The sequence below is a fragment of the Melospiza melodia genome, chromosome 2 (assembly GCF_035770615.1).
Source record: "Melospiza melodia melodia isolate bMelMel2 chromosome 2, bMelMel2.pri, whole genome shotgun sequence".
Lineage (NCBI taxonomy): Eukaryota > Metazoa > Chordata > Aves > Passeriformes > Passerellidae > Melospiza > Melospiza melodia.
Window position 1 is genome coordinate 123808486 of NC_086195.1, and position 14849 is coordinate 123823334.

A 14849-nucleotide genomic window follows, 5' to 3' on the forward strand; every position below is an offset into this window, starting at 1 on the left:
TCCCGGGCGCTTTGGCTCCCAGCGGGGCAGCGTCTCCGGGAGCGCCGGGTCTCACGGGGATGGAACGGGAAGGCGGCGTCAGGTCGCCCCTGCCGGGCAGGGCCCCCTTTGCCCCGCCCCGCGGTCCCGGAGCGGTCCTCCCGCAGAGGGGAGGGAGCCACCCAGGCTGTCCCTGCCCGTCCTTCCTGCGCTGGGGCGGGGGAGCAGCGGCCCTCCCGGCGGGCGAGGGGGAGCACGGAGAGCTCCTCCCGCGCGATCCCGGCAGCGGCAGCGGCAGGAAGGGCAGGGCGGGGGCGGGGGCTGTGCCTGTGCCGGGGGGGGGCGGTTCGCGGAGGAGGGGCCGCCGCCGCCGCCGCCGGGCGCAGCAGGCAGAGGGAAGGCAGGGAGCGGAGCTGCCGTTGCCGCCGCCGAGGGCCGGGGCCTTGGACGCGTCCGGCGAAGAGCGCAGGAGGAGAAGGAAGGGGAAGCGGGGGGAGCCAGCCGGCCCCTCTCGGAGGACGCGGCCCGCATCCGCCCAGGGAAGGGCAGAGGGAAGCGGAGGGGGAGCGAGCGGGCGCCGCCGCCGAGGAGACAAAGAAGCGGAGCCCGCCTGGGCTGGGAGCCTCCCCGCCGCCGCCGCCCGCCCCGCTCCGCTCCCCGCCGGCCGGCCGGAGGTGAGCGCGACCGCGGGCGGGACGGGGATGGGGCCGGGGCGGAGGCTGGGGCCCGTCGCAAACTTGTGGCGGCCGCGGGGGACGACGCGGAGAAGGGGCGTCGGGAGAGGGGGAAAGGCGGGTGTCACCTGTGCGGCCGAGGCTCCGCGGCCGCCCCGCGCAGGAGGGGCCGGTACCTGCCGGGGGCGGCACGGGGGGCCCGGAGCGGGAGGAGTGTTCGTTGTGCCACGTCCAGTTGCGGGGGGGGCTCGGGGGCGGCTCCTCCTCATCCTCCCGAGTTGCTGCTCGTGTGCGTGTGACAGCCGCTGCTTTGTGCCGCCCGGCCGGGGGGCAGCGCCGGGCCGGGACGCCACCCCCCCGCGCTCCTCGCGGGGCTCCGGTGAATGGAGGCGGCGTATCCGGCGGCCGCGGGGCAGCGCCGGGGGAAGGCGGGCAGCGCCTCCCGGCCGGAGAGCGGCGCAACCCGAAAGTTTCCCGGGCGGGAGCGGGAGCGCCGCCGCCCCGCACGGGGACCGGCGGGCGGGCACACCGGGCTGCGGCGGGGACATCGCTCTCGGTCCGCTCCGTTCGTTTTTCTTTCCGTCGCCGACTTTCGACCTCAGTAGGGCTGAGGCCGGGGATTTTCTCAAGGAGCGCGGTGCGCTGTGGCCTCGGTCGATGCCGGTGTAGGTAAAGGACATAAAGGTAAAATTGCGTCTCACGTAATGAGTGTTCAGTGAAGCGCATCCCTGCGTGTTTTGGCAAGAAAATTACTGAAGTTTATAAGTTTTCTCTCCCTGTTTTTAATTAAAAATGTGCCCAGGCTAACAGCTACCCCTTGCTGGCAGGGTAGGCACTTTGGCCTATCTAAGATCAGGTTGCCAGATCGGGATTCAGGTTTGTAGTTCAGGTCTGACCTGCAGCTGGCTGATCATGAAGGCTCTCGGCTCTAGTTCCTATGTTTTTAAAACAGTGAATGTGGTTCTCTGTGTGCATCAGGGTTATTCCGTGAATTCTGTGCAGAATTTCACTCGGAACTATCATGGTTTTGTAAAACAAAGAGAAATCTTTTGTTGTTTTAAAAGTTGTATGGTGACTGAAAGTCGGCAAGAATTTAAAGCATTCTTCAGCTTGAAAAGTGTTTCCTCCCATGAAGCTTTTTTGTTTCTGAGGAACATACTGTTGCTGTTATAGCAGCTTAACGTGGGAGAATTAGACTTTTCTTTCATGAAATGTGCTAGTGGCCTTTGTAAAAACAAATTTTCATGGCCTAACCACGCGTGGTTTGTATCATTGGGAGTTTGGACTGGTAACTTAATATGGAGGAATTTGAAAGGACTCACTGGGTAGGAGATTATGAAGAATTTCTGTTTGAAAGTATTTGTTTTGCCATTGCTTTTTAGGAATCTGAAGGAGTCAGCACCACATAGATGATGTCAATGGTATTATGTTTTCATTTGTAGGATTATAATTTCTGATGTAATGTTGTCTCTTTTCTGAAATATTGATTTCACAACTCTGGAAATCGAAAGCCTCTGTCTCACCCAAGTGTGTTTAAGAAGTTAAGCAGATCGCTTTGTCTTTGTAACTGACTTTCTTCTTGTGACTTTGACAGAAGATGTCACTTTTGGGAACAGTGAATAAATGTAGCGAGAGAAGGCACCTGTACCATGAAGATCAAGGCTGTAATTAGCAAATATTTTTATATAGGCCATGAAACAGATACAGATTCATTATAATGTTAGCTCTTATTGCTGTTGTTCTGTAGGTGCAACATTAGCTGTTGCATTTGCCTCTTGCTTCTACCAGATTACATTTCAAATTACTTTTGTGAAAAAAAAATTATACACAAAATCTCTTTTGCAATATTTTTCCAAAACTAACAGAGTTAGCCCGTGATAGTCTGAATCATCCTTTTTACTACATCTTGGCTGCTGAACATATGATAAATTCAGAACTTCAGCCTTTGCCTTGTTGCATTACAGAAATGGAACTTACCTCCCCTTCCTCTCTTTTCTTCTCTATTTTCCTGGCTAGCTGTCTGAAAGCTTAAGGAAAGGTGTTTGCTCTCTTCCGTGTCACCTCACTGTTAGCTAAAGAAGAGGGACAAGGTCAGCAGTGTCTGCTTCTTTTCCAGCCTTTGTTTTTTTTTTTTTTTTTTTTTTTTTTTTTTTTGTGCCTTGTGTTGCTGTTGGTATGTTAATCCTTTGCAGTGCTCATGGCTTTCCTCGGTAGAAACTATAACAGTGACGACTCGAAAAGTGATACCCACGTAGCTCTGTTTGCTGGTCCTGGTCTTGAGCAGCAGCAAAACTACCCAGAGTGTCTGTGTTTTTCATGCTCCTTGAGCATAAAAGCTGCTTCCAGACTCATGGAGACAGGTGTTGTATCAATTTACTTGCAGAAAATCAAAACCAAGGCATCTTTGAATGTAAAGCATAGGTTGTAAAAAACAAAAATCTTTTCTGTTTGTGTTGAGGGACTGATGGTTTCCAAGCTGTGGGTATTCCCAAACCCCACTCCCACGGTGTTCTGAGGAAGGGCGATTGCTGATGTGGATTTATTAGAGGTGTTTGAGGGAGTTTGAGAACTGAAAGCAGGCACTGCTGGGTTAGTTCAGTCAGCCCAGGGTGAGGTGCTGGTCGCTGGACACCCTGTTCCCCCAAAGTAGGTCATCTGGCATGTGGAAAAGGCGGGGACTTGATGCTGTCTGCAGGAGAGCTGCTTTCTGCTTCTCATCAAATAATGAACTTAAAGGTGGTACACTTTGTCCTTGTGTTTACTAGGTATACAGAAATGTTGTAGAACAGTAGTTTCCAGGGAGTGAAAATCAGGAATTCTTGCTAGTTCCTGAAGTGAACGATGTTTAGAGAGCTGGAATGGTGCTTGCAGCGGGGGAAATAGCATTGTTTTGTTATCCTGAGGTGAAGAAGTGCGGCCTGCACTAATCACTAATCATTTCACCTGTGCACCATTGTCCAGTCTTTACTACGTGAGATCCTGGTACACCTTTTGAGAAATGACTTTTCTGTTTGTTTTGCTTTGCAGATTTCTGTATGTTGGCCCAGGAATCCAAAACTTATTTCTGTTTTAGGTAGTTCCAATTTAATTTTTTCCTGCAAATTAATTAGGTCCATTAGTTTTCTCATAATAATGTAGTCAACGGTGTTCTGCCCAATTAAACTGTTGCTCTGTTTGGTAGTGTGTAAACTAATTCTTCAAAATGGTAAGTTTTTGTTGTTTTGCTTTTTTTTTTTTCCTTAAAGCAATCTTTTTTCTCCATCATAAGAATTCTTAATTGTTTCATAAATGCTAATGACATGAGTGAGTTGAAGGTGCATTGCAATATGGAATATATATTTTTATATTCAGTTAAGTATATGTGACACAGCAAATCAACTTGTTTCTCGCTATTGATAAAGGGAGTTTATAGTTTAAACCCAACATAAATAATAACTTTGAGGTGGCGTGACAATGTACATTTTTAAGCTTTCATAGAGTATTGCGAATTTTAAGAATTGAGGTGCAGAGGAGTAAATCTTGATTAGAGAATAGCCACCCATTGCATTTATATTACTGCAGCTATACACAAAACCCTGGTGTGAAGTAAATTTTTAGGAATACTCATGCTATGAAAACCATTTGTTAGAGTGGAAGCTCAGGCATACTGGTATAGCCTGTATTTGTTCACAATTCTAAAAACAAACTTTGTGGCTTAGAGGCTTTTTCGTGCTGTAGGTTTGCTATGCTGGTTTTATCCTGATCTCATTAGCCAGTATTAATATGGTGACGTGTAACTACTGTTGATTATTTGCTGGGGCAGAAAATGTGGTGAACAAGGGACATTTGGCAGATCCCTGAATTCTCAAAGGTGTTGATTCTCTCTTACAGTTGTGACAAAATGCAGGTGGAGAATAAAATGCTATATGGTGTCTTTTTACCTCCCCAGTTTTCCTCAGCTCGTATCAGTTACTGTATGCAGAGTACACACAACCATAGAAACAGGTGTGAAAACAGGTAGTGAGATAAACCACAGATAGAATATAGCAGAAATTTTATTAGACAAAAAAAGGTCATCTTTTACAGAATCAGGTAGCGACTTTTCTTAGGCAGTCTCCTTTTTAAATATTTTTTAAAAATTAATTGAATTAAATACAAACTTTGTTTCAAATAAGATCTTTTATCAGAAAAAGAAATACATTTAGGGGAGCCTGTTGTGTTTCAGCAGTTGTGCTATTTGGATAGGTGGGGCATTAATAACCAATAATAAATGAGCAGGCCTTCAGTTTATTACTTTTTTGATAGGAAGGCAGATTCTAGCCTTCTGAGGTGTTTGAAGTTTCTGTATTCCAGAAATCATCAGAGTATTTATGAGGGCCTTAATACAGAGAAGCGACACGAGTGTGAAAGCAGGTCCTGAAGTTTATGGAGAAGCTGGAGGCTGTGGATGCTCTTCCTGATGCAGTCCTCCGAGTCTGGGTCACGTCCTCTTGGAGTGTGAGAAGCTGCTTTTAGCTGAGTGCTGACTCTTGCCTGTCTTTCCCTGTGGGTTACACTGGGTCAGCTCTGTGCAAGTGCAGAGGAGCCGACACACACTGCAGGAGAACAGGAAGAGGGTTAACAAAGGCAGGTGCTTTTCGCTCATGCTGGGGTGGGTTATTGATTCTGCTGGCAGTGCATCATTTAAAAGGTATGTGTTCTGTTTCTAAGAAAATAGAGGCAAGCTCTTGGAAAAAAATTGTCAGTTTTGCTTTGGATTTAACTATATTGTTCTTATTTATATTATTTTCAAGAAGTCATTAAACACTGTCTTGAAACCTTTCCTTCAAAATAAGATTAGATCCTTGCAAGGCTGGGAAGGTTTAGAAAGAAATAGTGGTATTCATTAAGCATATAAACTATAAATGAAGTATAGTAGGATTTTCTAATTCATCCTTGTCAAATTTACGTTGGCTGAAATTATGCTATTTATATACCAATTAAGTATTAGTTAACTATATAGTAAAATAAAACCTTTAATTCCTTCAGTCTTTTCATAGGTTTGGGAGAGAAGAGGAACACTATGTCCTGTTAAAACCTAATCTGTATATGGAGAGTTAAACTGTTCTAAATTTTTCAAAGCATTCTGGACTAATAAACGTTTCAGGTAACAGTAATAAGTGGAGCCTCCTGTTTAGCAAAAGCTGGCACTGATACCAAAGCAGAGTCCCAAGCATTGATCATCCTGACCCTCTTGGCTTTGATGCAGTAAGAACACCCTCAGCATACCATGGCTGCAAGGTTTTTCCTTCCTATTATTACAATAGCAGTGTATCCATCACACTTGTTTTCTCCCACATCCGTTGTGTGTAGGACTTGCTCCCAGTGCCATCCTGGGCCACTGGTGTTTCAGGGGAGCTGACTTCTTAGTTGACATCCTAATGATGTTTAGGATGACAACAAGGAAAGTATTTTTCAACCTTTTAGTGCAGAAGGAGAGATAGGTGGCTCTGTGATATGCTCTCGGGCTGAATTTTGATAGCTGTCATGACAACAAATGGCACGTTCATTTCCCTGAATGGATGGTGTCCTTCCAGACACACACTGAGTAATATCAAATTTGACAGGTCTTGAATGATGGCATGTCAAAGATTCTGGATTCCACCACAGGAGACTTGGGCTACTGCAAATGCACACTGCCACCTGGCTCAGCAAAACTTTAGGCTTTTTCCAGATTTGAGTTCAGGGTTTTTTTAGTTTGTTTTTACAAGTATCCTTTGAGTTTTCATTTTAAATAGATTTAATATTGGTTGAAAATTTAGTTAGTAATTTTAGATTGAAAATTAGTTTGCTAAATACTAGAAGAGAAAAAAACGTAGTTGGACCTCATCCAGTCACTTTAAAGATGCCTGTGTTTTAAATGCCTTCAGTATTTTCAAAAATTTCAGCAAAACTGGAATGATAGGTTTTGAGTGTTTGCTAGATTGGAAACAAGCACTCTGTTCACTGATATTTTTCATTTTGTGTTAGTGCTGAACTAACAGAGCCAGTGATGGTACAAACACTGTAGAGTGCAGGGCCAGGAGCTGACACCTGTGTAGATGGGCTACAAACAGGGCCAGCCTGGCACAGATGGTTTAATTGGTTTATTTATAGGCTTGGCTGATGTTTATTTGTAAGGTTGCAGTCTCAGTTGACCAGGTGTTTCTGGTTTAACTGGACTGAAGAAGTCTTGAAAGTTGGGTAAAACCGTATAAATGCTGATTTTTGTGTGTTTTGTATTGGAATGTTAAGCTGGATTACGGTCTGTCAGTATCTAGTGCTCTGGTAACTGACTCAAATGACCTGCAAACAGCAGTTTTTCATGTGTGGTGGTGTATTTGTTTATTTATAGTTATGAATTACTTTTGTTAGCAATACTGTCTGGCTATACCTGTAATATAAGTGAAATGATAACTGGTACTATTTTGGTGTTGGGAAGAAGGTACCATGTTTGTATCTTTAATTAGTCCTTCCTACCAGAACTTGGAATTCTGTGTGTGTAGCAATTTTGGAAATGTAAGTGAAGACATAGAATTTTTCCCAGTGAGTATTAATATTTTGTAAAAATCCCTGCTATTTTTTCAGCTTTGTGGTTTTAATTAAGAATGTTTTTGTTCCAGTCATAAAATAAGTTGGTTATGGTATATCTTGTTTAATTGTGCTTTCCTTTAATCATTGCATGTTGAAAAAAAAAAGTGTAGGTGGCTTTTATAGGTATAAACACAGGTATTTTTACATCAAAAAAAGAGTGAAGCCATTTAGAGTATAAACATCCTGAGCCTTACCTTTCCCGTCTTTCTGAAAAAAGATGAAAAGAAGAAGTGATGATCAATCTCCTTCCTTTACATTTTCAGGTCTGTTGGCAGTCTTTCTGCTAGGGCTGCAGGGATAATATAGAAATAATTATATTGTGGACTATTCATAAATTCACACTGTTTTGAATTCCATTTAATTCAAATAGAGAAAGAAATTAATGCTAATATCCCAAATAATTAAGGCCATAATAAAGGATCTGCCTTCCACTTGACACTAAAGGACTTACGTTTCGTTATATCAAAAGACCTAAATCATTTTGAGCATTCAATATTAAAATTCTGGTTCATGAATATTAGAAATTTAATCAGATACCTCAGTGAGGACAGTGTGAATTGTGTTGAGTTTAAACACTGGTAATCACAAAGCTTGTGTTTAGTACAAGTATCAAAATATGACACATCATTTTTATGAGCTTTGAGGCTCTTGAGGGACGCATGGGGAATCATAATGAACTGAAATGTTATAGACTTCCTATGGCAGAAAACTGTTAAAGTCTGGATAATACCATTACTGGGACAATGTTTGTCTTCCTCTGTTAGTCTTGTCGTATAATATTCGTGGTTGTATTCCTCTGGGATCTTTTCTGGTTTTGCTGACAGGAGATTCTGGATGTTTATTTTATTCAGGTATTTCTTTCACCACTCTGGAAGACACAGTGTCAAAGCTTTGCCAAAGTTTCCTTCCTTGTTTTGTATCCCAGCTTTGTCTCCGTTGTTGTGGCCCTGTGAAAATGCAAGCTCGGGCTCAGTACCACGAGTGGTCCCATTGGAGTGAACGTCTCTTATTTACAAAACACGAAGCTGAGCCATGTGCACATCTCCTCCAAGACAAGAACCACTGTTACACTGCAGGTCAATTCTTTCTTAGTTACACATTCTTTACTTGTCACAACATGTACATTGAATTATAGAACTTCTGCTGTAGTGTCACACAGCCAGCATATTTTTAGAGACAGATTTTTGCCTATGCATTGTGTATGACGTGACTTTTCCAGCAGTCCCATAAAGTTAGTGTGGCTCCTAGTAGTTTAGGATTGTTTAATGAACAGTAATACTGAGCTGTTGTAGAACAGGTGTGGATCAGGCAGTGCTTGATATAATACCTGCTTAAGTTGATGGAAAAGGAAATTACACCTTCAGGGAAGAAACAAGGAATTAGTTTGTTTTATGTTTTATTTAAAAATGTGGAAACCTAGAATTTAAAATAGAAAACCAAAATTAATGAAAACAGGAAAAAAAAAATGAGAAAGGCTCTTGAATGCATTGAGGGTTGTAATTCCTATTGTGGAGGAACCCAGGTTTGAAAATAAGTATATTAATGCAGATCATGGAAATGCATAACTTTTAAAATGCTTTGCCCCCACCGTGTTTTAACTGTATTAGATTGTTTAATGGTGCAGCTAGACCTGATTTCAATGTTCAGTTATAAAAGTCTTTTCAGCTTGCCGTTGTGATTTGTCTGTTATGTTCTTTGGGTTTTTTTTCCTTCTTTCCAGATAGATAATTTTAGTGGTTAAGTAGCTGGTCATTTAGATTCCTTTGAGTTAATATAAGTGATATACTTGTGGTTAAAAGAAGATACCATACATAACTGCAATCTGAATTAATGGCCATTGACTTACTCTTCTCCAGCAATGGCATACATACCATTACTGAGTGTACATAGCATTTGAAGCAGCTTGGTATTTAGTAGATTATACTGTGCTTGCTATGCAGGTAGTAAAATTTTAAATGCTTCACTCTTCAAAAGTAGCAAGAATCTGATGTCAGTGAGTCACGAATGCAGGTGAGTCAAGGTGGAGTTGTGCTAGAGAGGAGGTCATTTTTCCAGTGCTGCTCCCTGGTCAGCTCTGCATGCCTGTTGCTCACCTGACTGGTAGCAGCCCTTGGCTCTTGTTCCTGTGCCATTTTCCTGCCACAGGCTTTTTTGAATGTGAGGGGTATGCCTAGTTTGCAGGATGTTATGCCTGATGTTAAGCAGCTGGATTTCAGTGAATTTTTAAATTGTTGATACTGTTGTTCTAAAATTATGGCACCTACTAGATATTAGGAGGACCCCCACAAAACCCAACAACAATGAAAACTCCAAACCTTAATGTTAATGCTTGCACCTGGTATCGATATAATTCATAGTTTTGACAGTTGTGTACATGAACCTTTAGATTTTCTTAGGGAAGGGTCATTTTATTTTATGATTCTGTAAATACTTAATTCAAGAAAATCTTTGATTTAGTTGGTGCACACCTTGATTATTGTGCCGTCCAAACTGACGGTGATCATCTGTGTCTTTGCTTTGTCAATCTCTTCCCTCTGCCTTTTCCATTGCACAGTATTTTGTAGATAATTAGGATTGGGAATAGCCTTGATTATGGACGTGTTTTTGGGTTGTCAGTAATCCATTCATATGGCAGAGATATTTAAGCAAAGAAAAAGCAATATTGGATAAAACTAGAAAAAAACGTAATCTGTCTAGCATGATTGCACACATTTGGGAATGAGTAAGATTTGACTGGAACATTGCAGTTACATGATGTGCAGAAGTAGAGTTGATGAACTTTCTGAAATGAGGATACACTTGAACCCTTGCTTACAATATTTCTGTAGAATTTATTTTAACATCCTTCTTCTATGGATATATTCTGGAATTAGGGGTTAGGGTTTTGGGGTGAGCTCCCACATGGGTCAGTCAATATGTGTCTTTCCTTAAATAAGAAGAAACATTTTTAGATTGAGAAATGTAATAAATGTTCTGTATTGTTTTTCTAGAATTTCCAGTGGCATTGATTTGAAGTACTGTAAATTTATGGAAAGCTAAAATGACAGTGTGTAACTGTTTTGCAGAGAAATCTGTTTTCCTGCAGCTGCTGTGTGCGATATGTTGTCTTGCATTACACAGCCCTTTGCTCTAATACCTCTTTCAAAGCATCCAAATCTGCCTTCTGCTCCCTTTGCAGTCCCGGGCAGCACCAGTCGGCCCCAGAAAGCCACATCCTGTGGTTAATGCACTCTTTGCAAGCAGCACAGGGCTGTCAGGTAGCTGAATGGCGTCCAGCTGCTGCGTTGTGAAGCCCTTTGTCTAACGATCTGCTGTTAAAGTTCCCGTGGAGGCTATTACTCATGTATTCTTCATGCCGGAAGAGCCTTTCCATTAAATTAACAGCTGTGAATAGGATCTGGATGAAGATATTTTTGTTAATGTTCTGTTGGCTCTCTATTCTAGCTAAATCTGTAGTTGCACACAGTCATGGAAATAAGGTTGTCTGATTGCTTATATCTGCTCAGGGTAGGAGAAAGTGTAGGGTGATTTACAGGTTATTCTGCAGAATATCAGTCTTATTTGCTACCTTAATATGGATATGCTTGCAACTTGGTATTTGAGAATGATTAATTAAATCTGAACTTAATGTGGTCCAAATTGGCATAGGATTTACCAGTATGAACTGTGTTTGGGCTAAGATGAATTGTATAAAAATGACACTGGACTTTCCTTCACTATACATCCTCCTCCTGCTTGTCTACTCTTTGTAGTGTGGGAGAGGTGCTGTAGAGGGAATTGTGTGATGAGATTCAGCACTGGATCTCAGTGTCACAGAGTGTTGGGGGAATGGTAGAAGCAATATTATTTATTTTTTTTTTCTGTTTTCCAATACCTGGATATTCTCTTTTTTTGTAATATTTCTTCAGAACATTGCTGTTCTGAAAAATCTGTGTTGTTCTGTACTGGAAGGAAATGTAGCCTGGGGTTTTCAGCTTGTAGATGTGCTGTAATATACTTACTGACAGTCGCCCATTCTGAGGACTTTATATGCAACAGTGATCTGAAACTTACAAATTTTAAGGGCAGGTAAAGGAAAGAGAGTTGGAAATAGAAATTTTGAGTTCAGGAAGAGTTAGACAAAGGATGTATGATTCACAGTTAGTAGCCTTAAGTGTGTATGAAGGTTTAAAAAATTTTCATGTGGGCATACTTCTAAGATTGTTTTTTAAAGTAATTGTTTTGTGCTTATCAGCTTTTGCTGCAAAGTAGACATTATACAGGTTGCTGAGTCATTGACCCTTGTAACCAACACTTTGTATGTCTTCACCTTGTGTAGCTTCATACCAAGAAGCAGTAGAAATGTGATTTTTATATAAAATCACTAGGTGAATATACTTGTTCGCAAAGGAAAGACTTAAATTTTTCTCCAGTATGTCTAATTTTTTATCATTATGTATGGACTTGCAGAATGTGCTCAGCTGAGATTGATCACTGGTGTGTGAAATGACCAAATTATAACAATGGAGGGTTTTTTGAGGTTGGGTAATATATTTTCATATGTAGCTTCCAGCAATGACTTTAATACACTGAAGGCCACACTTTCAATGCTTCTGTTATTGAAATGTAGTGCTCTGATCGTTTTTCTGCTGAGCTTCAATTTAGAACTTCATCTGGAAAACATCCAAGGAAAAAAGCATCAAAGCAAAATAATAATTGTCTCGAAATGCAGGAAGATCTTCAAGTATAGAATTACAATAAGTAGCAAGAGCTTCAAAAAGTGCACTGGACACCTTAAAGGCTAAATCTGTAAGTAAGAAAGAAAAAGACTGGCATGTACCTTGATGTTGTAATAGTTTGCTAACCTTCCATACAGGAAGTAAACTACTGCATTCTTACTATTTATAGCTTTGTTTCTCATCTTGACTCTTTTGGCTTTGCTTTGCCTAAAGTATTGTTACCACTTTACTGATAGATCCTCAAGAAGTATATTGCCACTTGCAGAGCCCTGAATTGGTCCTCTGCTGCACTTCACAGCCACCAGGTGAACTCTTCCAAATGTTTAATCAACTGAGTTATGATACTCAAGCCACTTATGAATGTGTTTAGTTAACTTTTCTGAGGTTTGGATTTGTAAAGAAAAGCACTTACAGGAAGAAGAAAATGATGATTAAAAGGAGTGTATGCACAGTTGAGAATTGGTTCTGATCTTCAGTTTTTTAGGTGTGCCAGTGTGAGAACAGTTTCTCTAGTTCTTCTGTCAGTGTAGTAATAGCTGTGGGAGGATAGTGGTGTGTGTGAGGCTTCAGTAGCTGACAGCTTTTTTGTTTCCTACAACTACAATTAAAAGTACCATAGAAGTTAAATTTCACACTGCTTTTATTGGAAGAACGATTAAAGAAGAAATATAATCTGTATTATCCAGGAACACCTCTATGTATCATGCTGAAGTCATTCAGATTTTCCTTTCTTTACAGTAGGTCTGGACCCGTCAAACACAGATTTTGGTGGTTCTTGAATTGTTCTGGCAGCATCAGCAGATGGTTTCAATGCCATCTGCAGAATATATGGAAAGTTCTGTAAAGTGCAGATTTTTCTAGGGTTTTGTTTGGTTTTACTATGCTTTGCAGTGAATATTAAAATGTTCAGGTAATTTAGCATACTTTATTTGTCTGCTGGGCACAGTAAAATTTTGCCGTAGCATGTGGAAACCACTTTTCATCCCACCCACAAGCTCAGTGTACCTGAAAAACCCAGTTATTGACTGTGGAATGTGTTGGGGAGAGATCTGCTCTTCAGCCTAAATCTTAGCAGACATGGGGATTTTCTTCACCTTTTGTATTACAGAGGACTCTTCTGCTTGCTTTAGTTTCTGCATTGTCTTTTCAGCTCAGCCCACGCATTTTTCTTGCTTTTCTAGGAATAGCTTCCCTAGATGGCAACACCAGTGGCTGGCAGCTCTGTGCTTGTTCTGCCTGGGGAAAAAGCCCTGGCTTTCTCAAAGCCCACTGCCTCTAGCAGCAGTGAGCTGATACACTCATCCTTGGGAGATGTATGTGGTAGTCTTGTCTCTGCACGGCTGAAACCCTCATCATCTACAGCAGCTGAAAGGATCCTGGTCTGGGATGAACTTGATGGATTAGTGTAGTGGAAGAGTGTCTGCTAGGTTACATATCCCAGTCAATGCTGCCATGAGTTGTGTTAGGTGCTTGCAAATGTACTCTTCCCACATATGGTCAAAATGCTCTTGATTTTCTTGTTTATTCGTAGAAATGTTGTGGTAGGTCTGGATTGGACTCTGGTAATAGAATCACCTGCATTTCCTTGGCATTTTTTCCCAAGTCACCTCTGCATACTTGGATAAATAGCACACATTCATTGTCTCCAAAACAGGCATTTCTATGGAATATGCACATGGGAAGTTTGTTGCAGATTATAGCATCCACCCCCCTGGAGTGAGATTATTTTCTTGATTTCAGTGCGTGTTTGAAAACTTAGTATCGTGCCTAAAGCAAGTCATGTCAACAGTTACCACTTGCTGTTAATTTTCATTTTAGGGGTAAAAAGATGTGTGTTAGGATAACTTAGTTTCAAGATGCCGTATGAGCTTTAAAGAGAGGAAGGGTGTGTGCCTGCAAAAAGGGGAATGATTCTCTGTTTCTCTGTATCTGTGCTTACATCCTTGGAAGAAAAAAGCAAGGAGGAAAGTGTTGTGGTCGTGTAATGTTACTGAATTTCAGTTTGCTAGTCTGAGTTTTCTTTCTCAGAAAAGAAAGATCATTTAATCAGAGACGGCAAATAGTGAAAATTAGACAGCCCTGAAAAGTAGAAATGATAGTAAAGGGATAAATGTCTTGATTTCTACCTAGAGCACAGGATTTGCGCATTTTGGCAACAGCAAGATATTTAGTTCAGCTCCGCCAATTTTTTGGAAATCTCGCTCTAATTTGCTGAGCTTTGTGACTGTGTGATTATTTCAGCCAGCAGGAGAGCCTTACTTCTTTTGTCAGTTGTTGGGGGTTTTGTTTTTTTGTTTTTTTGTTTTTTTTTTTTTTTTTTTAATGTGTTTCCTAACTCTCTGGGGTTTTGTTTGGGAGGTTTTTGGGGTTTTTTTGAATGTTACTTTATCATGTGCACTATTAAACATTTTATGTAGAAATAAGAGGTAATTATTTCTTCTTCAGTTGGTTCACACTGGAATAGCCATAAAACCCTTGATCCTGTTTCTCCACTGTTCTGCAGCTTGTAAATCATTTACTTTGTGCTCCAAGTGCAATGTGTTTGTATAAATCTACTATTGTTGTTGATGTATCATTTCTACTTCACTCTCACTTAAGGCAAGTGTAAATAACTTTACAGAGTTGCAAAACAGTAGGGAAATAAGCCTCCTCAAGCGAAGGCATCAGATTTATTTTCTGGGGCAAATGAAGAGATTCTTTGAAGCCTGATCAAAGCCCAGGCTCTCCAGTTGTGCATAGTATAAACCTGGTGTAGTATTTGAGCAGAATTTGTTGGCTTCAGGAGTTTTGGGTTTGTTTTTTTTTTTTTTTAAGTTTTTTGTTTTTTATTTTTTTATTGGGGCTTTATACCTCTGGAACCCATATTCAACATATTTCTGGAAATGAC

The 14849-nt window shown here is 41.4% G+C and overlaps 1 protein-coding gene across 3 annotated transcripts in view; it reads left to right on the top strand.

The window, feature by feature from the left end:
- Positions 1–385: 385 nt before the first annotated feature.
- NCK2 (NCK adaptor protein 2) overlaps positions 386–14849 on the top strand; it is an 84108-nt gene continuing 69644 nt past the window's right edge. Inside the window, exon 1 of one of the 3 annotated variants that reach the window (XM_063149852.1) lies at positions 386–653. The gene's annotated coding sequence lies outside the window, so the exon portion shown is untranslated. Of the gene's footprint in view, positions 654–1199; positions 1338–14849 lie in introns of those variants that run through there. The other 2 variants (XM_063149850.1, XM_063149851.1) reach the window with 2 other exon arrangements.